Source organism: Halichoerus grypus, chromosome 9 (assembly GCF_964656455.1).
Source record: "Halichoerus grypus chromosome 9, mHalGry1.hap1.1, whole genome shotgun sequence".
Classification (NCBI taxonomy): Eukaryota; Metazoa; Chordata; class Mammalia; order Carnivora; family Phocidae; genus Halichoerus; species Halichoerus grypus.
This window is the reverse complement of record NC_135720.1, coordinates 141,435,911-141,458,676: the sequence shown is the minus strand read 5'-3', so window position 1 is coordinate 141,458,676 and position 22,766 is coordinate 141,435,911. Positions and strand designations below refer to the sequence as shown.

The following is a 22,766-nucleotide window of genomic DNA, read 5'->3' as shown; positions in this document are numbered from 1 at the left end:
GGGCCAGAGGGGCTGGCACCCCTTAGGAGCTTGTTAAAATGCAGAATCTGAGGCCCCATCCCAGACCCACGGCATGAGAATCTGCATTTTAACAAGATCCCTGGGTGATTTCTATGCACAGGACAGTTAACCAAGCACTTGTATCTTGTTCCTCTACTCAGCTAGCCCACCACCCTGTTCCTAACCCCTGCACGGCTGGGCCATTGACCATTCCACATCCTTCCTCCCCATCAGCCCCAGCCCCTTCATCCCACGGAAACCTCCCTGAAACCATTCCTCCACTGTTAGTCCCTTCCTTGTCCTTGCATTACGCCCACAGAGAAAAACCTCAACTCTGGATGGACCCGCCCGGCTGCCGATGCCATGCCTGCTGCGGTGGCTGCCAAGCACCTCGGTTAGAGAAGAGCTCTAACTCAGCAAGCGGGCTCCTTTGACTGGGAAGACGGCTTTGCCTCCTACTTCACTGAGAAAACAGAAATGATCAGAACGGATCGCTGACCATCCCACCCCAAACCTCTGTGCCGGCGTGCACCTGCAGCTGCCTCCGCCCACCCTCCTCCTCCTCTCCCTCTGAAGCGCAGGAGGTAAATGCCCATCCCTTCCCCTGGGCTCTGGATTACATCCACCCACCTGTCCTGGAACCTTAAGCATCAGAGTTTGCCTTCCCTCCCATATCTAAATGTCCAAATACGGAGGCACCAAGATCTAGAGCTAGACCCTGGGTCCTACACACCTCTTCTGAGCCCAACTTCTCAACAAGGGTCTTTATCTTCCCACCCCACATCCTCTCCCCTACCATTCAAAGTGGGCTTCTGTCCCCACAGCTCCGCTGGATTGCTCCTGCTGAGGTCCCGATCACCTCTCGCTTGCTAAACCCAGTGTACGGTTTTCAGCATTTGCTCACTACACTGCTCCTGGGCATGGCACAGAGCTGAACGAGACCTGCCCTCCGCCCGGGCACAGCCTGATGCTGGCAGATCTGTCTTCCACAGGTTTTCCACCCGCCTCTCTGGTCACTCCTGGTTGCATGTCCGTTCCCCACTCCCCGCTACCTTCCGTCCTCTCCCACGACACCACTCCATCCCAGATCCAGCCCAGCCCAGGCCCCTCTGGAACCATCAGACCTATCTATCCCACTACACTGGAATACGGGGATGTCTCTCCGACCCTCAAGCTCAGCACGTCCTCGACTAAACTTGTGGTCTTTCTTCCAGAATCCACTTCTCCTCCAACACTCTGAGCTCAGGGATGCGCGTGGCCAGCCACACAGTTTCTCCAGCCAGAGATCCAGGCATGGCCACCTTCGCTCCCTACCTCATCCTTCACCCAGTTCAGTGCCATCCACACATCCCTTAAATCCACTCACTTGTCTCCATCTCCACTGTGATGACTCTGTTCAGACCACCCTCATCTTGTTCCTGCGCCGGCAGCAACTGCCTCCTAACACTCGGCCTCAGCAACCGCCTTGGTCGGACCCTGCTGGGCTCTGAAACCCACACGTTGCCATATTCTTTCTGTGCTAAGCTCTTCAGTGGCTCTGAGCATCACCTCACTCCCTCTCCTCCCCATCCAGCCACACGGGCCTTCTGCTGGTGCTCGCAAGGGGAGGGTCCTGCCCCCACCTGCTTCAAAGGCTCTCCCCATCCACCCCCTTCCTTACCTTCACCTGTTCACACCTACTCATCCTTTGGATCCCAACCTAAAGGACTTCCCGAAGACAGTTCAGGCTATAGCAGCTGTCCCTATCCTACGCTCTCGCAGCATCTGCAAATTTCCTTAGTAACACCTAGTGCAATTTTAATTATTGGTGGAATTACGCATTTAATATCCCCCAACCCCACCAAACTGTAAGGTGCCTGAGAGCAGGGACCGTATCTGTCCTCTTCAAAGCTACATTTCCCCGTGCCCGGCACAAAGCAGGGGTTCAAGTATCTGGACAGATCTTCCCCACCCCCTTTCCAGATGTGAAAATTCAGGATTTTAGAAGGTAAAAGTTTGCTACGGTCTGTGAAACCGATTAGAAAAATTCCGGCTTGCCTGTTTATTCCTCCAGCCTACCATGTCAGTGACACATTCTTCCTACTTAACAGGCATACCCTAGAAGGAAAGTACCTGAAAATCTTGTTTGCAGCTCACCTTGACCCACTTCAAACGCATCTACTAGCTAATTCCCAACTTACCTGTCAAAACAAAGAGCAACAGAACAAGAAAAGATTACCTAGCAGAGGAGAGGTTTAGAAGTGCCAAATGCTGACATCCTGCCTTTTGCCTACTGTGTTCAAGGAACTTCTTCACTCACTAATTCACCACAGAGAGGCAGGTTCCAGCACTAGCTTTCAGCAGCTCCCACAAGCTGGGAGTGTCATCTCTAGCAACGGATGAAGGAGAAGCAAAATCTGCTTTAATAAACAATATCAGATATCCTATGGCTTTCTACATCTTGATTTTGCCCTCGGATGTGCCAACAGGGCAACAGAGCTAAATCCACAAAACTAAAAAACTTAGAAAGACTGGGTCAGGGAACTACTGAGGAGACAGATTTTATACAAAATACAAAAATAACCCTATGTTATTTTAGTGACAACTAAGAGAAAATTTAAACATAAGGGAACCTATCTTTTAAAACCAGGGCATACGCAAAGGACATGCCAAAGAGAGGAAACCATTAAAAAAAAAAAAAGAGCTTATTTTTCTTTCTTGAAATTTCAGATAAAATGAGATCTGCTATGGGGAGAAGTGTTTTGCTCGGGCAACATGGAAACATCATTCATCTAACTAAAGAACTCCACCAGAGCATGTTGCCAAATGGCTCAAAGTTTCAAGATAAAGTGAAACCTCGGGGCAGAGCTTTTTCAGCCCAAATCAGCTTTCGTACAATGTACACCTAGCGTAATTTTAATTATTGGTGGAATTATGCATTTAATATCTCCCAACCCCACCAAACTGTAAGGTGCCTGAGAGCAGGGACCGTATCTGTCTTCTTCAAAGCTACATTTCCCCGTGCCCGGCACAAAGTAGGGGTTCAAGTGTCTGGACAGATCTTCCCCACCCCCTTTCCAGATGTGAAAATTCAGGATTTTCAGAAGTGAGAAGTCAATATCCTCAGGCCAAACACCTGCTGCTACCAGGCTGCACCCTTCCACCAGCAACTCAAGGCGCTCTGCGGCTGAGCCAGCCATCGCCCCCTGCCCTGGGTAGGACCAGCCAACGGTAAGCGTCCCCCATCTTTATTGCTCCCAGCCACTCCCACACTCTCCCCATGATGCCAGGAACAGGCAGGGCGGCCCAGTCTGGCATCAGCCACTCCCCAGTGTGGGGTAAGGGACCCACCCCCTTATGTCTAAGTCACACCCCCCCTCCCCTCCCAAAGCAGTACACACTGGTTGGGTCCTTCACACACGGGCCCTGCTACCTTAGAATAAACACAAATCTGCAGGAGCTCAGCTCCCAGGAGGACCTGCCAACATCAGAGCCCCTAGTTCTCTTTCCCAAGTTGTCCACATAGGACCCCTGGAGCCCTGGTTCAAACGCCCCCTATGTGGCCCATCAAGAGCAGGAAGGAGGAGAATGGAGGCGCTTGTAGGGTGAGCCAGAAAGCAGAGCCTGGAATCAGAGCAATCCTAGAGAGGAAGGGGCTGAAGCAGGATGACACTGCAAGATGCATCTTTGTGTTTCTCTTGTTAAATGAAGTTCAATTAGATGAACACTCTTTGGTTCTAAAACATAGACTTCCCTTTTAAATGCACCCATCTGATCCCGTTCTTGGTGTGTATGTAGCATTTATCATAATCATCATTAAATATTTGAGTAATTCTTTCTTTCATTCATTAAATAATTATTGAGTGTCTACCTTGTGATAGACACTCAGATTAAAAAGGCATAAAGCTCTGCCTTCAAGCAGCTTATATTCCACTGAGAGGGGACAGACTTTACACAAATAAATAAGTAAAACACATGGATGGTATACCAGATGATGAGAAGTACTGTGGGAAAAAAGTCTCGCTAGGAAAGGGAACAGGGATTGCTGCGTGGACACTGGGGGGGGGGGGGGGGGGGCGGGGCGCAGGTGGTAAGTAGAATTTTTAAATAGTTTGGTGAGCCCTCCTAATGAAGTGATGTTGAAAAAGGTGTAAAGGAAGTTCGGGAATGAGCCATCCATCCGGCTATTTTGGGCAAGCGTGGTGCAGGCAGAGGAGACAGTAAGTGCAAAGGCCCTGAGGCAAGATAAGCCTGTGGTAACAGAAGGATAAAGAAGAGCCCACTGTGGCTCGCACAGAGCAAGCATGCCTGAGGTCAGAGGGTAACAAGGGGTGCGGAGGGGGCTGTGAGATCTGAGAGGCCTTACAGGCCACCGCCCACACATTAGTTTCTACTTGGAATAAAAGGATAAACCACCAGAGGATTGTGGGCACAGGACTGACGCGAGCTCTCTGACTGTCATGTTGAGAAGAGACTGGGAAGCAGGTAAGAAGGCAAGAGTGAAAGCAGGAAACCCAGTCATGAGGCAACTGCAATAACTGGCGAGAGATGATTGTGGTTGGGACCACAGTGGTCAGTGGGAGTGATGGGAAGTGGCTGGATTCTGGATACCCTTTGATAGTGGAGCCCAAATGGATTTGTGGAGAGAGTGAATTTGGAATATAAGAGATTATTTTGCTAAAGGTAAGGATTTGGTTTATACCCATGAAATAATTACTTAACAATTCAAGATGGAACATGATTAAGTGACTACTGCATTGGTCTAGGTAATACGTTATCTGGTAAAATAAGAAAATATTTATAGAAGTGCAAGTTGAGAGCAAAGAACTGGTTCCAGGATTTTCCAAGTGTGATTCTGAAGGGCAGGTTTGTTTCCAGTAGAGAAACAAATGATGTTTTGGAGTGAGCCGTGATTTCCTGCCCAACTACCTTGTGTTCTCTTTAATAATTTCAAATGTATAGTCAAGATGGAACGACATAAAGCCAGGGACTCCGCTTGAATTCTAAAAAGCAACCTTGGGAAGAAGGAGGATGGGGGTGTTCTTTTGCCTCTTCTCACAGCTGCTCTTCAGCAGCACTATCTCATAGAACCTTCTAGAAATGTTCTATATCTCGTCTCTCCAACCCACTCCACTAGCCACATGTGGCCATTAAGCACTTAAAATGTGACTAATGTGACTGAGTCATTGAAATTTTAATTGAATTCTATTTAATTTTAAACAATATAGATACTGGGCCCCTGGGTGGCTCAGTTGGTTAAGCAACTGCCTTCGGCTCAGGTCATGATCCTGGAGTCCTGGGATGGAGTGTCCCACATCGGGCTCCCTGCTCAGCGGGGAGGCTGCTTCTCCCTCTGACCCTCTCCCCTCTCATTGCTCTCTCTCATTCTCTCTCTCAAATAAATAAATCAATAAAATCTTTAAAAAAAAAAAAAACAATATAGCTACTTGTGGCTAGTGGCTACCATACTGAACTGCAGTCTACGGCTCTAGTGGAAAAAAAAATCACTTCACCTTTATGACCTATACATTACACTTCTTCTCTCGTAACTAAATTAAAAGGATACGTACAACACAGATTTGTAAGACCTTTTTTAAAAGATTGTTTTAAATTTATTTGAGAGAGAGAGAGAGAGCATGAGCAGGGGAAGGGATAGGCAGAGGCAGAGGGAGAAGCAGGCTTCCCGCTGAGCAGGGAGCCTGACATGGGGTTCGATCCCAGGACCCTGGGACCATGACCTGAACCAAAGGCAGACACTTAACTGACAGAGCCACCCAGGCGCCCCCAGATTTGTGAGATCTTATTTTTCATTATGCCCCACAGTTACCAACTGCTTCTCCTAAGTCTGCACGGATTCTTTGAAAACAAACAGTGGATGGCTTGGTCTTAACAGTTTTTAAGCACATTTTCTGAGTTTTTGTTTGCAACTCTAATACCTTCCAGGCCATCACTCTATCAGTGACATTCAAAATGAGATCTCCCTCCCTGAAGCATATTCGATGCTAACATTTTAAATGTCACAGAAGAATAAAGACAGACAAGACACTCTTATTTTAACCGCACTACCCTCCTGCTCTAAGTTTGAAGCACTTTCCGGTAGTGCTTATCTCATTTTAACCCCCCAGATCACCCTGCTATGAGCATCACCATCTTTCAGCTGAGGAAATCAAGGCACAGAAAGATTAATGGCGGGCCTAAATTTTACAGTGTAAATCTATAGGTTGGTCAGGAAAGAGGAGCAGGAATTAGGAAGACATAAAGAGGGAAATCTGTTGAAAATTTAAAAATAATAATAATAATTACGTGCAAATCTTTAGTTCCCAAATCCAAGTGAGCTGGCAGGGCTGGGTCTCAAAAATGCCGTCTGGATGTTCAGAGTTGGTGGCAGGGCTGGTCCTTTGGGCCCCGTGTCTCAGACCTTCCCCGGGCCCCAGCAATGCCCCTGAGGTCTGGCAGGAGGCTGGCCCCACACCGGACAGTGAAGAGGCTTCGCCTGGGGCTGGATTTGGTGGGGTAGCCCCAGCGTAACAGGGTTCCCTCACTCACCAGCAAACCAGACTCAGACGACCGGGCACCATTCTTGACTAATGTCCTCACCCAACAGCTGGAGAATGAGCTTTCATTAATCTTGCTTTTGAAAGAGTCAAGCTAACCCTAGTTATATCACTAAATTGCGTGGCCCGAGAGATTAATAGGGCAGTTCAATCAGTGTAGAGCTGACCTCTGAAGTTGTCGGTGAGATTCCTTCATTTTGAGGATAAGGAAACTAAGTCCCAGGAACTCTGTGATATTTGCAAAAGAACACAACTGTATTCATTTTCCAAGCCAGCAAGCCTGAGTTCCTATGTTACCTACAACTGAGGTATGATGCTGTGTCTCCTTAGCTGTTAACTAGTGTGTTTCTAGAAACTATAGGATTAGAGGATCATCAATTTTATGTATGTGTGTATGCATGTGTGTATGTATATATATATGAAATACTCCATATCATATGACATATTACATAATAACATATGTAACACAATCATACTTATAAATCATATATATAATTTAATATAGTATAATATCCCCCCCTAGGAAGGATATTAAAATTGGTGATTGCATCCCTGAACGTTATTAAATCAGAGCTGAGACACAACATAAAAGCAAAGATAGAACAAATATAAACAATTAAAATTATTTAAAATTGTTTGAGTATGTGTTAGTTCCTGTGAAATAAGCATAAATATACCAAATATACTATGTTTGGGATGAAAAGTACTATTCACTATTTGGGAAATGTATAAAATTAGAACTGTTTCATAAATCTTGCTTCTTGGAAATTTAGAAGGGCTTCTTAAGGATGGCGCAGTCAGCCTGGTCTTTTAAAATACAGTCTGGGCAAGTCTGAACTGTTGTCCCCTCCCCCCCCCCCTTAGTGAGCAGAGACATTCAAACGTTCCCCCGCCTGAGTGATGACTCAATATGCCATCTAGAGGCAGGGCCTTTATGCTGCCTGACGACAGTGAAGATGGGGTTTCACATCCTCAGGTGGACGAAGGCCATCCTGCAGAGCAGGTCACCTGCCCCAAGAAGGCCACCAGCGGTGCCGTATCGCTTGGCTTGTCATTTCGATAGCCACTGCTAGAGAAAAACACATTTCCTTCCCGAGTGGTGTTTTTCAAAATCCCCAAATTGTAAGTTTTGGAAGGACTTTCAAGACAGAAGTGCAAAAATTCCTAGTCTTAATCCTGAAAAAAAAATTTTTCGCCAATATCATTAAGCACAGCCAGGAGCCGGAACATAATTGGGGCAAAGCATTTCAGAATAAAGGGGGATTAGCCAAAACTCCATCATTCTACTCAAAATGTCTTTTTGATTTCCTGAGAAACCTTCCCGGCAGGAAAACAGATTCTAATTCTTCCAAAGACAAGCAGAAAGGGAAAGCATCCAGGAAGATGCGTGTTGGTCTAACACCGAGAACTTAAAGCACTGAGCATGGGCTCGGCGGGGTGGGCAGGGACTTGGGTGGACTTCACCTTTTCAGGCTTTCTTTCTTTTCGCTGAGAAGGTTAGGTGGGTTCATTACAGATTGTGCTAAATTTGCAGGATCTGCATGGAGATTTGAAGGTAAAGACAGACAGGAAGAGAGCGTAAGAACAGCAGTGGAAACCGCAGGGACAGACCCCGTGAATTCTGCACGCCCGAAGAAGCTTGCAGACATTGTCGCAGGCCAGCGGCGCGGTGCTTCTCGACACGGGCATGCCTGAACCAGCCCCAAGTACTAGCTGTGTCTTGGGCAAGTTATCGAGTTCCCCCAAGCCTCCCATCCCCAGCTGTGAACGGACACAGAGCAGTATCAACTTCTCACGCATGCTGAGATGAAATGAGGGGATGTGTGCGAAAGCTTCTCGGCAGAGAGCCTAGCCAACAACAATTCAACACACATTAGCCGGCCGATGACTAGGACAGTAACAGTCATAGCTCAAACGGTCACAGTGGCTCTCTGAGAGGCAGAACGAAATAAATTTCTAACTCCTTGACCTACCAATAAATCAACAGGGAAAGCAGAAAATAAAACGTCCTCCGGACCTAATTTGGTTTTCGAGTTCTCTAACGATTGCACGAAGGACGTACGCAGAGCAGGCCCCATCCAAACCATCCCTTCACATTCATTAACATTATTTTTCAAATTTAGTAAGTCAACAGAGTGTTCATTTTCTAAACTCATTAGAAGCCAGCGTGTTAGAGTTCCTGAATGTTCAAGGGCCAGTTCGATCTCTGGTTTCGGTAGCTCTGACACAATTACAAAACTTGCCAATTTACAGTGATTTCCAGAAACCTGACTCACGCCCCGTCCACACACACCCATCGCCCCAGAAGGCCTTTCGGGTCTCCTACTGGCCTCCCTGGTCACAGGGCCTGTGGCTGTTGAGGGAGGGTCTTGTCTAGTGCAAGGGCAGAACGACAGCCACGTCCTAGCAGAGCCCCAAGCTGGGGAGCCTGAAGCCTGCGTGAGCAGACGTGCTTGGAACAAATGCTCACTTAGCCAGGGGCCCCGGGCCTTCTCACGCCACAGGCGCAGGCCTCACATTCTGGACTGCTCAGAGAAACAGCAAAAGGGACGCCTTCCGTCTTCACCTTACTGCACTTAACGGGGTGAGGAAGGTACCCCAAGCCTCAGGTTATAGATGAGGAAACCAAGACTCAGAGAGGTTCAACCCCACTTGCCCCAAGGACGCAGCTAGGAATCAGAATCCGGACCCACGTCCATGAGCTGCTAGACCCATGTCCCCTACAAGCACCCAACAAGGTGAGCCTCTTGCTGCCAGCGCTTCTCGCCACCACCGCACAGCAAGTCGTGGGGCTCCCCCCATCCGTTACCTTACTCACCCTCAAAGTCCTCCCATGTCGGGCGATAATTTCTCTGCGCCTCCAAGGGCTTGTCCGTGTCACACTTCACTTAGCGCAGCGCCTGGCGGCTCGGGGCCAACGGCCTGATGTAAATCTTCCCTCTGGACACCAGAATACAGCAAGCCTGTGTGCTTGTGATTATCACATAAATGGGCCTCGCTGACATCGAGCTTCCGAAAACAAGCCTCTTTCCACTAAGTAACAGGCTAGTCAGTAATTAGAAGACGCACCGGCCTATCATCCGAAGCACTTCACATTAAGAAAAGGATTACCTCAAATTAAGGACCCTACTGACACTTCCCTATCTTGCGGGGAGGAGAGAGATTACTTTAACATACAAGCCGATTTCACTATTTGTGAATAAAGATGTCCCTCTGCCACTGGGTCATCAGATAAGCAAGGGAATTCTAAGCACAAACAAGTAAATTATCCCCAGTTGAGAGCTCTTGGAGGAAGAGGTCCTGATCATGAATATCACTGGGTCTCCCCACCGGAGGCACAGACTCCCATCCGTGTTAGAAAAATGTCATATCTGCTTTGTTCATTAATTTGTAAACAGTTCTTCCACCAGCGATTCCCCTTTTGTAGTAATCCGATATTTGAAGACATACCCTCTTTTCTGACTGCTTAGAAAATAATATATTCTTTTACCCCCCCAATATTCTTAAATCATCCAAATTTCCACTAAATGAGAGCAGCCACACACACAACTATCTGGAAAAAAGGAAATACACCTGAATTCATCTCAAATCTGTGTGTTTAAAGTCCATGCATTGCCCAATTTTAAGGGCCTAAACTTAAGATTTCGGGTCCCATGGATCCTCCAGGAAAACCACAGCTGAGTGAGCTGAGAGCTAAGGATGCTCTCGGTGGAAAAGAGATAACGTCCAGGGAAGAAAAGGACTAGAGGAGAACCAGACAAGGAGCCACCCTTCACCCAGACACTCAGCACCTCTCTGAGCCGACAGGACAATCCTACCATGCTGTGCGCTTGACCAAAAAGCACAGCCTGCCAAAGTCCACACACACGGGGCCCCGTGAGGGCCAGTGCTTCTCTGACAGCCAGTAGCAAACATGCACGTGAAAACCCCCGTCTTCGGTTGGCAGTGACAGAAGCACCTTTCATCACTTACCCTCCGCCTCTAAACTCCTCATCTGCCCCAGCCCCCAGCTCAGAATGTCCCCCTTCCTGTTGACCGCTGATCTCCCAAGCTCTACATGCTGCCATTTGCCCAAACCATCCAGATTCCTATTCTGACCCCCTGCTCGCCGACGCCCTCTTGATAAGAGACCTGGGTGACGATCGGCCACCCCGCCTCCCTTCCCCTTTTAGACACCGCACACAACTTCGCTTCTCGTGATGGTTTAAACACAAGGCACTTGCTTTTGTGGAAATCAAAAATTTTTTTTAAAGCAGCTAGAATCATGGAGCAAGAAGGAACTTTAAAAACTGTACCACATGCCAGCAAACCCTTTTCTGGACTGCTGGCTCTTCAAGGGCAGGATCGTGACTTCAGCATCCTTATCCTGGTGTATACCTTCTCCAAAGTGTTGGCTGAAGGACAGCCCCCTCGGTGACCCCCTCTCAGCAGCTGGTTATCTACATGACAACTGTTAACCACTAGGGACCAGACTCGGGTGGAGCAAACACCAGGCTGGTAGTTAGAAGGTGTGAGTCCCAATTTCAGCTCTGCCATTGGCTGGCTGTTCAATGCTGGGCAAACCACTTAGCTTCTCTGGGCTCATTTCCTCCTCTCCGCAGAGCATGAACAAGACCACTTCTTTTTTTTTTTTTTTTTAAGATTTTATTTATTTATTTGTCAGAGAGAGAGAGCACAAGCAGGGGGAGTGGCAGGCAGAGGGAGAGGGAGAAGCAGACTCCCCGCTGAGCAGGGAGCCCGATGCGGGGCTCGATCCCAGGACTCAGGGATCATGATCTGAGCCGAAGGCAGATGCTTCACCGACTGAGCCACCCAGGCGCCCCGTGAACAAGACCACTTCTAAAGGACCCCGTGGCTCTATTGGGCTCTGCTTTCAGGTTTAAGAATAAGTTCCTCTAACTTCCTGTTGAAACAAAAAACTGATTGAGTTACTATGAATTAGTGAAAACCTAGAGATCAAAATATTTCCTTATTTTCCAGGGATGGTTTTGCCCTCAGTGCTTTAGAAAGCAAGGACATATGACAGGTCATCCCAGACCTCTTCCTTTCAGTTCCATAATTCCGTGACCAAGTGAGGACTTCTGAAAACACTGTTCTAATCCTACTACTACTAAGATGTTTATAATGTTGTGGCTTTTATAAAATAGACAGTGTAAAAAAAAAGGCAGAAAGATTTTCATTTTTCCTGGAAAGAAATGGGGCAAGCGCTTCGGGCAGTGCGGTCAATCTGCTCAGCCTTGACACACGGCATCTGCACACATGAAGGGGCTGAACCTCAGGTACAGAGAAGCTCTAGTGTCACCCTTAGCTAAGAAATCGCCACAGCGCAGGGAAGACTCTGGGAGGAGCGTGGGGCACAGAATATCTCGAATCTGTGGCATGTGGGAGTCACGAGGATCCCCACGGTTAGGGCAGCCATCCAGGAAACCAAGTCAACACACAAAAGCAATGAGCAACAGGCTTCAGCACCCAGCTGGAAACTCTCTCTCCACTTGCATGTGCTTTACCCCAGCGGGACCACAAATGTCATTTTCTTGTTTCGTCCCTCCTCTATACAAAACTATCATCCAGAACAGCAACTTCGGAGTAATGCTGATAAGGGGGACTTGCAATGGTCTGGCAGATCACAGATTCCCAAAGTAAATACAACAATATATGAATGACCATTAAAGAGGTTCTCAAAATAAATTATTTATGTATAAATAAAAAGGCATTTTTTTAAATGCTGTATTTTTCAAGTTCTTTAACAGGACAAATAGGAAAACCAGGAAAACAAAACTGCAAACTCCCTCACATTATCTCATTTTCTACTAGAAGAGGCATTCTTTTTTTTTTATTTAAAGATTTTATTTATTCATGAGAGACAGAGAGAGAGAGAGAGGCAGAGGGAGAAGCAGGCTCCCAAGGAGCAGGGAGTCCGATGCGGGACTCGATCCCAGGACTCTGAGATCATGACCTGAGCCGAAGGCAGACACTTAACCATCTGAGCCACCCAGGCGCCCTAGAAGAGGCATTCTTAACAATCTTCTTCACAGAGATATTGATCAAGGAATGACCACAAGGAGGGTCAAGTGAAAACAGTTTATTGTAATTTGGATTCTTTTTTTAAATTATTATTTAAAAAGCCTTTTCCTGCTCAAATAAGTCAATGAGCTTGGAGTGAGAAGTTTCTAAATTTTCAGTGGTGCTAAACATATATCACCGAGGATGCCTTTGTTCTTGATGTATAAACATATTTTTTACTGTCATTCAACCCATTGACTAATGGTGTCATGGCAGCCCCCTGTCCGCCTCCTGGATACCCTCCCTGATGAGTTCCCCACCCCACCCTGCCCAACAATGCATATTCTTAAGGCAAGGGACTTGGGGGCAGCAATACACAGAAACATGTCCACACATTCCCATTGATGGGAGCCTCCTGGCTGAGCTCATGGCCCCTTGTTGAGTTTTCATTTGCACTTTTTGTGATGTGCCAGTTAATTTAGACAAAAATGTGAAAAAAGGTAAAAAGGAAAAAATATTGAAGGAACAATGTATTTTTTTTGTAATGATTAGATGCCTTGGGGCGCCTGGGTGGCTCAGTCAGTTAAGTGTCTGCCTTCCACTCAGGTCATGATCCCAGGGTCCTGGGATGGAGCCCCATGTTGGGCTCCCTGCTCCCTCTCCCTCTGCCCCTCCCCACTGCTTGTGCTCTCTCTTGCTCTCTCAAATAATAAATAAAATCTTTTAAAAAATGATAAGATGTCTTGGGAAATGTAATTAGACACACTTGGCCATAAATCGTCTAAGAACTACCATCAGTCAGAATATGTTTTATGGCTAACGTGAACTATCCTTGATACCTTTCTCCCAAACCACTTTCCTCTGCTAAGGCAAAAGGAAATAAATCTGCAAACAGTAAGACACTTCCCTATAGATAGTGTCTTCATTTGCTGGAATCACTCATCTTGTCACAAACACCCCAAAGAAGCAACTACTTTTGTGCAAAGTTTCCTTTGAAGTAAAATTAAATATGTAATACAACTTTTCTTCACTAAAACCCTTCTAACCGTTTCTAACTATTCCAGTGAAGCTGTTTCTATTACAACATCAATCCTTCCGAGGAGACCTGGCACAGCGCCTCCCACAAAGCAGCAGCTTAAACCGAATCCACAGGTTACCTCGATTCTTTTTTCTATTAGTTCTACAGTTTAAAAACATGTAAAAACCTGGCCTACCCGAGGGATTACCAGCTCTCTGACTCCACCCCTCACCAGCTGTGTGATACTGAATGAACATTCCGGCTGTAGGCCTCAGTTTCCTCTTCTATAAAATGGAGATTAATCTCCTAGCATTGTCACGAACATTCAGTGAGTTAGCAGAGTAGCACTGTGTGCAGAATGCTGTCTCATCACCATGACCATTACGCGACTTTCTCTGTGAATACAAGTTCAGTAACACTGGATGATGGCAGAGGGCTGGACAGCTGCCTGACCCAGGACATGACAGAAACCAGGAGGTGGTATGTGGGTGCTCATTGTAACGTTCCTTTAACTTCTCTGTACGTTTGAAAAAATTCATAATAAGACGGTGAAAGAAATGCATAGGGGGAAGAAATATATGAAAAAGAAAGGGCCATTAGCATGGTAGATTGGTCAACTCTACTTCCCCCCAAATGTTACTCATCTACAACGACAATGCACAATGTTAGCATGACCTTTACAGAAATCTCACCTTTGTGCTCAAATGTTTGAAGTCTTAACAACAATCCCATCAGAAAGCTACTCCAAAGAGCACTCCCATTTCAGAAACTCAAAGGCAAGAACAGACTCAAAAACCTGCCGAGGACCATACGGTTGACAAGCGTCATCAAGGAGAATTAAACACGGTTCTACTACATCTTTCCCACTGCAGGAATGACTCTACCATTTGTTTAGTGCCTGTCTTCATGGAAGAAATCATTCTCTTGTTCCTCACTGTGTCCCCAGAGCCTAGTTCCTGACACAGCAAGCACACAAAGATTGGTAGTTGGTTGGATGGATGGATGGATGGTAGGAAGGAAGGAAGGAAGGGTGGGAGGGAGACTGGGAACATGGTTTTTTGTTCCACTCATGACATCCAAGTTCTACCCAATACAGTGATTGTAAAGAGAAGCTTTATTTTTATTAAAATTGTACAATATTTTTATTATAAAAGTAACACATATTTATTACAGACAACTGTATTACTTCTTACCAAAAAAACAAAGTTAATATATTTCCTACATGTGGATGAGAGTAGACATTTTTTTCCCTCAAGAAAGACTTGAGATTTTCCAAATGTATCTGTCCAGGACCTCCATTCAGATGAACAGTAGAACTTCAAACATAGTTCTGAGCTCTGCCCTGGAGTCAGTCCCGCAGAAGCAAACAGAGCAGTGAGAGGTTTGCAAATCACGTGCCATAGGGAACAGCTGAAGGAACCAGGTCTTCTGACCACACAGGAGAGAAGACAGACTGACAGGAGAAGTCTTCAAATATTAACAGGGCTGCACATGGCAGAGGGAGCAAACCTTTTCTGTGAGCAAACGAGGACCACTGTGTAGAAATTAAAGGAAAGAACATTTTAGCTTGATATGAAGAAAACCCCAGATGCGTGAGAAGCTGTGGGAAGAGGTGAAACTCATTTATGGAGAAGCTCTCTCAAAATCAACAGCCTCGTCAAGATACTGCACACAAGTGTGCAGAACTGAACTAAGATACCTTCAAAAGTAACAACCAACTCCTCTCCCACGTGATTCCAGATCCCCATGTACACCTCTGTGACGGGCATCATATACACCGGGGTCCCCGACAAAGGGCACTGTGCCACGTGCGATGTCTCACACATTCACACAAAACTGCCAGAGGCGAATCACAAATATTTGTAAAACCAAAATTATGTAGTAAGAAAGAATTTCTAACTCTAATTATTGAGTCTCTCCCCAGAGACTCTGGAAGAAGGATGTGGATACTGCAGGGATAAACGTTTTAGTTCAAGCTGTGATGCCCAAAATTGAAGGATTGCATGGTACGGGAAAAAACAGTTGGGAAGCGAGTCCAACCACCTGATTCTGCACTGCCCAGCTGTGTGGCCTGGGGCACGCCACGGCCTCTCTGTAGAGACCAGTGTGCAAAAGAACATGCGGTGTTATTCAATATGCTAGCTGCGAGCCACATGGGCCTTCTTGGGCCTTTGCAATGTGGCGAGGACACCAGAGGAATTTTTAATTTAAATATAATGTTTAATTATATCTCATAATTAATTTATTGAATTTAAACAGCCACACATGTGGTTAGTGGCTATAGTATTGAATAGTAAAGCTCTAATGATTCCTGGAAAGTCTGTGAAAGAATCAAATTCTAGACCAACTTCAACCCACCAGCTTGTGGAAAATCTCAACAGCACATGGACAGCTATGTGAGAAGGAAGAGGGATGGAATCCGAGGCCCAACAAGGGAAGGCCCTCTGGGCTCCCAGCTTTTGCCTCTCCAGTCCATCATCGCTCCGACCTGCTGGGATGGACAGCGTGGTGGCCCTTTGTCCTTTAATGTCCAGAGCTGGGCTCCGCATCCAAGTACGGCAGGGTAACTATCAAAGTTCTCTGGAAAGATGACCTGTGAAGGACAGTGCCCTGTGGGAAATAACACCAGCCACCTACCCCTAATATGAAGACATGGGTGAATTATTAGTGAATACTAGTGAACGGTTCATGAACATTACTGAAACACAACGTTCCCTGCCGAGTACAAACAGCCACCCCTAAATGACTTAAAATATCTCTTACGAAGTATACTATCAGATTTATGTATTTTATGTATTTATGTATTTACTTCAAATTCAGTTACACAACCAACCCCAAAATCTCTTCCACAAGTTTGAAAACACACAGTTGAAAGCCAGGAAATACGACTTTTGAAAGAGCGGTCTAGGTTGCTTCTTTAATAAATGTAAAGAGTCCAGAAAAACTCCCTTTTAAAAAATTGCCAGACAGGGGCAGGGGCGCCTGGGTGGCTCAGTCATTAAGCGTCTGCCTTCAGTTCAGGTCATGATCCTGGAGTCCTGGGATCGAGCCCCACATCGGGCTCCCTACTCCGCGGGAAGCCTGCTTCTCCCTCTCCCACTCCCCCTGCTTGTGTTCCTGCTCTCGCTGTGTCTCTCTCTGTCAAATAAATAAATAAAATATTAAAAAAAAAATTGCCAGACAATGTTTATAACAGGCAGAGTCCAGAGATTGCCTTGGAGACAAATCTCCTAACATACATTGGTAGCGTCATGAGTTACAGCGCCGGAGAAGACCTCAAAAAAGCAAAAGTGAGCCTAATCCTAACAATCAATTTAGGGAAAAGTTCACAGGAGAGCTAGGAAATTATTATTTTTGCAGTCCTGCACTTCTACAGTATTTTAAGACTTTTTTTTTTTTTTTTTTTTAACTAGGCAACAGCCACCAGAAAAATCTCAGAAGCCAGCCATCTGTTTAACCACGGCATGGAAAGCCTCTTAGCACACAGGGCAACAGCACCGGCTAGTCTCAGAGAGCAAACTTTCCTGGGCAGAGAACTCCGAGGTCTGCTTGCTGATTCTTAATTCCTAAGCTGCATTCTGCTGATACTGCATACCTTTTGTAATTATCCTGAGTCCTGCATCCTGAGAACAGGGCAGACGAAAGCTTTACCGCTCCTGCCCACACCAGCGTTCGCTTGCTTTCCCCCAGCTTAATTGGCTCTGATCACTGGGCAGACACTGAATGCGCTGCCTTTCTCTCTTCACATGCTGACTCAAGTATTCCCAACACCATTATTCATGTTTCAAAGCGTCTGGAATAAAACACACTGATATTCAACTTCAGCAATGGCTCCGTTCTAGACTTCAAAGAAAAGCGATCAAGTCCTTTCCGGCTGACTTCAATCTTCAGCCGCTAACACTTTTTCAAGACTTAAAGATGATTTGAATTTTCGAAAAACACGGACAGTGCCATAACTTTTAAATGTTTAAGGGACGACTGCAGGGCAGATTCTTTTAAAGTCGGCCTGCAGATCGTATCTGAGCTCGGGCTGCACTAACATACCACAGACCGGGTGGTTCACACAACAAGTGTGTATTTCTCAGAGTTCCGGAGGCTGGACGTCCAAGATCAAGTGCCAGCCGATTCCGTTCCTCCTCAGGGCCTTCCTCCTGGCTTGCGGACGGATGCCTTCTCGCTCTTTCTCTCACAGCAAAGATTGCAAGCTAGCTCTCTGGTCTCTTCCCAGGCAGAAGATTAGGGCACCGATTCCATCACGAGGGCCTCACCCTCATTACCTGACGCCGGTCTCCAAGGCCCCAGCTGCTGATAACACCGCAGTGGGATTAGGGCTTCAACATGGGAATCGGGGGAGACACAAACACCGAGTCCATAGGAGTCTCCAAATGAATTTAAACCATTGCCTTTTCAGTAGGGAAGGTCTCGGGGCGGGGGGGACGGAAGCACAGTGCAGGGCACAGTTCCGGGCACCGGAAATGCTGGACGATCATTTGCCATCGCGGCCCGTGGGTTTCGCCGGCAGTGGAAGGAGCCAACGCCCCGCCATACGCAGCAGGAGCCGAATTCCCCTCTGGCTGGTTGTCCCTACGTTAGGGACACGCACTGGAGACGTGCTCCCACTTGCCTATCCGCTCAACGTCCTTTCTCCTTTTTTTCCTTATGAACTGCTTCACTCACAGTTCTGTTGTTCCCTTCTGGTTCTTCCAAAAGATATCCAACATGACAGAGTCCATGTGCCAACTCATAGCCGGAGGCGAGGAAGTGATTAGCCGCCAGGAGAGGAGGTCCACAGCCACATCTGGTGATGAGTGTCCATTTCATTCAATGCATATGTTGACTGCTTGCCCCCCCAGGCCTCATTCTTGGACTGAAAATATTTTCATTGTAATTATAAAGTCATCACCATCCACACGTAGAGCTGTCTCGTTTTGATGAGAAGACATAGCGGCAGCCAAGAAGCAGGCTTCTGGCTCGGGATCTTCGTCGCTTCCATCTCATGAATGGCTCACTGAATTGAACAAAATGTCCCCAAGTAGGAATTCTAAATTCTGCATTTTCAAATCCAAAAGTGGTTATAAAAATCATGGCTTGAAAAGCTACTGAATTGCAGAATATATACTGCTATTTGAGAGTTGATATATCCCCTATTTAAGGAAGTTTAGACCTCTCAGAAAATCCAGAACAATTTACATTAATGTTTCATGCCTCTCGAAACAGGGACGGTGAGCACAGTGCTCGACAGACTGAGCTATCCCCTTAGTCACAGACTTTTATGTCTCTGCACATGCTCTTCACAATGATTACTGGGGACTGAGGGAAAAAAGTCACAGCCCAAATACTATCTTTGCCTAGTCCCAAGTTCTTAAGTATTTTTCAAACTTGAGGCTACAACTATCAACACTTAACTTTCTTAGAATCTAAGCATTTAAAAATTAATAGTCTGCCCACTGAATGTGTTGCTAGTGAAGTCAAAAGGTGCTATAATATTCTATCATCTAGTCTATTATGTTTTATTGTCTTGCATTATCCAAATATTGCATTATCTAGTACTATCATGATTCTCACCTGTTGTTAGTTTCATGCAAATTCCAATTCGTTTTCAAAATTAGATCACTAATAATGGGAAGTATTTATATAACACTTAATCTGTGCAGTGACTCTAAGCTTTGCTTTTATTAAGTCATAAGATCCTCACAACAACCCTATGAGGTGGGTACTTAATACCTCTCCAGTGCCCCGGGTAGTTTTCATTTCGATTTTAAGGTTCCCACTCTTAAACTATATCAACGAAGATCAAGTAAAAATAAATATCAAACAAATAACAAAATAAGTTCTACATCTTTATTTCAGACCACAGTAACTTCTTTGGTACTGCAAATAATTACTGTAATTGGTACACTAACTAAGCGTGTTCACTACTGGGCTATTAGCCTACACCAGGTTTCCAAGGTTAATGTCGCCCACCAGATGCATCCAGACCCTGAGTCACCCACGCTTGGGAGAAAGGAAGAGTTATAGACTAGAACAAGCCCACGGACAATGTGCAACCCAATTTCAAAGATGAAGTATTAATTTCATCACCTTTTTTTACCACATCTGCTAACAAGCAGCAAGTCAGACTGATGTTTCACTCTCCTCTCTCTGGGAGAAGTGCTCGTGTGCAGAAACATGAGGGTCTCAAGCCCAGAATAATCTACAGAGTGGAATCATCAATCCTTGACACCTCAAGAGCTTTACTAATCTGCACCACTGAAGAGACCAATTCTGTTAGTGCTGATCCAAAATCCAAGATCAGGGGCGCCTGGGTGGCGCAGTCGTTAAGCGTCTGCCTTCGGCTCAGGTCATGATTCCAGGTCCTGGGATCGAGCCCCGCATCGGGCTCCCTGCTCCGCGGGAAGCCTGCTTCTCCCTCTCCCTCTCCCACTCCCCTGCTTGTGTTCCCTCTCTCACTGTGTCTCTCTCTCTGTCAAATAAATAAATAAAATCTTTAAAAAAAAAAAAAAAATCCAAGATCAAATATCCCAAATCAACGTATTCCTCCATAGACAAGCATGTCTTCAAAAGTGTGTCCTGATTCTAACCAGCAAACACTGCAATTTATTTGGTATTAATAATTCCCCCCAAAAAAATCTCCTTACTATTTCTCTCTTTTGTTCTCCCGCGTGAACACACATTCCAAGTGCCTAGAACAGGGCCAGGGCACAGAGCAGGTGCTCAATAAACGCTTACTCAATGTAGCGCAGGAGGGAATACTTGCGGTATCCCAGCATTCTCACCCTGTTACTCTCGGTGTCCAGTCCTTGCCCCTGGAAACCACACGGCACACAGCCTCCAGAGGGATTCTTCTAGAGCGCAAATATACCTAAGCTGCTCAGCTGCATCCCCTTCACAGACTTCTCCACACCTGTCAGCAAGCTGAGGAGCAAGCCTGTCACAGACCAACCATGCTGCTTCTCCAGCCCGCTCTCTCACCACCCTCGGCCTTGACTCTGGTAAAAACAGTGAAGTGGGCCATACCTGAGCGGAGCCCTCCCCTCTCCTCCGCCAACCAGATGCCCCAGATGGCTGTGTTCACCTGACAGGTCCCACGTATCTTTATCACTGCACTTAGCTACTGTTATAGACTCTTTGGTGTCCACCTGCCCCCAGCCACTGTGAACTACCCTAGTAATCACTGTACCCCCAGCCCCTGACAAAATACTCAACGCATGGTAGGCATCAGTAAATGTTTCCTGGATCTTGGATGGACAAAACGAAATAGCATTACATCTATCCACCAAAGTCATAGGCAGCCATGCTTTTGGAAGATGACAATATCAGGCCTGCCAAGTAGGAAAGATAATAGAAAGGGACTGTGCAACAAAACACTCGCCGTTATTAGGCGTGATGACAGAATTTAGACTCCTCACGTAAGGCAGTCCCTGCTTGGACGGTCACTGAATGTCTCAGGGCAATGAGGTGCGGATAACCCAAAGAACCAGGACAGATGATGTGGTAGCTATGCATGCTTGGATTCTCTGCTCCAGAGGGAACATTCTCAAAGCAGATCCAAAGACAGAGAGGATTTTCAGCCAGCGCCAAGGAAAAGCAACCGGACGCCCGTGCATGCACACAGACACACGGCTTCCTTCCACTCAGCGCAGAGGGGCCTGGGGCTGGCTGGGAGCAGCCTCGACCACCCTCCCCCGCCGATGGACACACTAGCACAAGCCCACCTTCCTGCCGGAGGGAGAGCTGTGGGAAGCCTCGCGATCCCGTGTGCCCTGGGCTGGCAGAATTCAGGTATTGGAGCTTCAGCTAGAATCAGAACACCACCCAGAAGTGTCTGGTTTCTGTCTCAGCTGAGGAATCACCTCGGACACCGGTGCTGGCTATTACCGGCCACGGGGAGTCCCAGCATCAACCCCGGCGAAAACAGACACATGAAAAAGGAGTCTTCCTGCTGCATGTGCGCTGGGCCTGGGCCTCGCTCCCGCCCTTCAAGCTTTGCCCCCAGACTGTGTAGTGGGACGACTGGCCTTCAACTTCTTAAAAAGTCTCCAATTCTCTATCTTAAACACAAAATGTAGATGGGAGGTTTATTATGCTATTCTATTCTTGCTGATATTTCAAATATCCCATAATAATTTGTTCTCAAGAATTTTCCAGAATAAATTAAAAAAAAAAAAAACATAAGCCCTAGTTTTCTACTTTAGGACTTTCATTCTAAGGTAATCAAAAAAGTTAAGAAAGCAAGGTTATCCAGATTATCTTGTTGAAGGGAAAACAGCACGATACTAACAAGAGAACAGATCTGAACACAGATTTCATCCCACCCGCTACAGAGGCAATCAGTGTCCCCAGACGCCGGATACACTCCTCTCTATGAATCGCTACGTTTGTGGAAATCACTCGCACCTTTGGAATTTATTACTTCTGCTTTTCATTTCCAAAATACTTTAGATAGGCATGATGCTCTCTAGACAAGACGCTTCTCTTGTACACCCATACAGGTATAAACAGAAATGCAGACACTTCTTGGTACTCTCAAATACCATAGTTCAAGCCCATCGTCATACCACCAGCTGACCCTTCAAGACCCCAAAGGGACAAACTAGAATTGCCCTCCCTTTCAAAACAAGATGCTACTTCATAAGAAACAAGGGGGTGGGGGAGAAGGCCTTTCCTCTATATTTTGTACAGAGGAATGTATAAATATATAAATGGCTGCCATTTATATATCTTTATATTCATTCCCTCACACTGTCATCACTGCCGACCGTATTTGTAAAAATGTACCTTTTTATTTCTCCTTTTTAATTGTCTTCCCTCATCTCAACCCAAAGTACTTCTTCTCACCTCAATAAACTCCACGAAAGCAGTTCTTTGGGATATTTTTTATAATTATGTGGAGAAAGAGAAGGTGAAAGCCCCTCTTCTTCCAAAGGCTTTTCCACATCACCTGAGCCCAAATGTTTCTCGTCTTGAAACCATGTATTCTCTCCCTCCCTCTCTGTCCCCACTCGCTTGCATTCTGTTGATCAAAGGCTCAATCCCTCCAGAGCCCGGCTTTCCCCTGGCATTCTTCTACTGAGGGAGCAATCTTCTGTCTGCTATATCCCATCACACTTAAATGTCTGCCTGGCTCCCAAGGCCCTCCTCTGTCAGAGTCACCGCTCAGGGCCGAAGAGGCCCCCCCCACCCCCTGCCTTGGGCTCCCAGAGCTCCCATTC

At 46.3% G+C, this 22,766-nt stretch overlaps 1 protein-coding gene across 10 annotated transcripts in view; it reads right to left on the bottom strand.

Moving 5' to 3' along the window:
• The window catches only part of CARMIL1 (capping protein regulator and myosin 1 linker 1), a 307,843-nt gene that overhangs the window by 202,706 nt on the left and 82,371 nt on the right, over positions 1-22,766 (bottom strand). Inside the window, exon 1 of one of the 10 annotated variants that reach the window (XM_078055764.1) lies at positions 2,219-2,239. The exons of the other annotated variants lie outside the window; for them this stretch is intronic. The gene's annotated coding sequence lies outside the window, so the exon portion shown is untranslated. Of the gene's footprint in view, positions 1-2,218; positions 2,240-22,766 lie in introns of those variants that run through there. 10 annotated transcript variants of the gene reach the window in all.